Here is a 1,374-nt window from a genome sequence, read left to right on the forward strand (position 1 = left end):
CAGCAGCTGAACCTCAGCAGCTGAACCTCAGCCGAACCTCAGCAGCTGAACCTGAGCAGCTGAACCTCAGCTGAACCTCAGCAGCTGAACCTGAGCAGCTGAACCTCAGCTGAACCTCAGCTGAACCTCAGCAGCTGAACCTCAGCTGAACCTCAGCTGAACCTCAGCAGCTGAAACGAAAAATGAAATGGAGACAAAACGACCAAAATAAAACCCAAGAAGTGATGAAGTCCTTTAAACCGATTATAGAACAGTTGGATTAGTTTTTATCTAATATTCTTTAAGATTCAGTTGGATTTTAAATGTTTTGCTGTTTTTATAGAATAATTTAGGTTTGTTAGGATTTATCTAAAACTCATGGGATCAGTACTGTAAGATAGAAAAACAACTTTTCTTTGTAAAGATTTTTAAAGTTTCTGCTGTTCTGAGTCTTTTTTACGTTTTATTACTGTTGGTTCAATAAAAAGGATTTTCTTTCAGAAATTTACAAACATTTCCTGAGTTTTTATTTTTATTTTTCATGTTTTAAACACTTTGTTACTCCTTCAGCTGTGAGAGGCAAACCCCTCAGTAAGTCCCAAGTCTGACCCGGTGTCTCCTGGTGGTCTGGGGTCTCCTGGTGGGACAGGGGGAGAGTTGGGATGTAGATCTGTGGTGAACTGACCACAGGAGATCAGCGTCTCAGTCCATCCATCTGCTCCGTTCTTCTCCCACTCCTGAACGAGACTCCAAGGAGACTTCAGCTCCTCCTGTTGGGTCGGAGGTTCAGTCCCGACCCTCTGACTGACCTCAGACTCGGAGGTTCTGTCCCGACCCTCTGACTGTCCTGTGATGAAACCTGCGAGGGCCCGGTTGTTGTGTCTGTTCTGGTCCGATAAGAATGTGTCTCAGCTCCGAACGCCCACAGAAGAAGAACCCCCTCCACGTTCCGCTGCGACGCTTCTGTCTCTGATTATTCCATTATTGAAGGTCACAGCTTCACAAAAGCAGCCATGCTTTGAGTTTCCACACAAAGAACCGGGTCGCTCTGGAGAACACACAAGAGTTCCTCCGTTTTTCCAAAACCTTTCTTCTATTTCTGGGTTAAACTGAGGAGCCTGCTTATCCAAACACCGCCCGATCACTGATTGGTCAGTTAGGAAGGCTTTCAGGCCTTCTTATTGGCTGCTGCTTTTTCAAAATGTCTCAGAAACTGACGGATGTTTGATGACAGATTCTCCTACAAACTAAAAAAAAACTCATCCTCTCACCTGTTCATCTGTTCATCCCCCTCACCTGTTCATCTGTTCATCCCCCTCACCTGTTCATCTGCTCATCCTCTCACCTGTTCATCCTCTCACCCCTTCACCTGTTCATCCCCTTCACCTGTTCATC

Source organism: Kryptolebias marmoratus, linkage group LG4 (assembly GCF_001649575.2).
Source record: "Kryptolebias marmoratus isolate JLee-2015 linkage group LG4, ASM164957v2, whole genome shotgun sequence".
NCBI classification, from domain to species: Eukaryota; Metazoa; Chordata; class Actinopteri; order Cyprinodontiformes; family Rivulidae; genus Kryptolebias; species Kryptolebias marmoratus.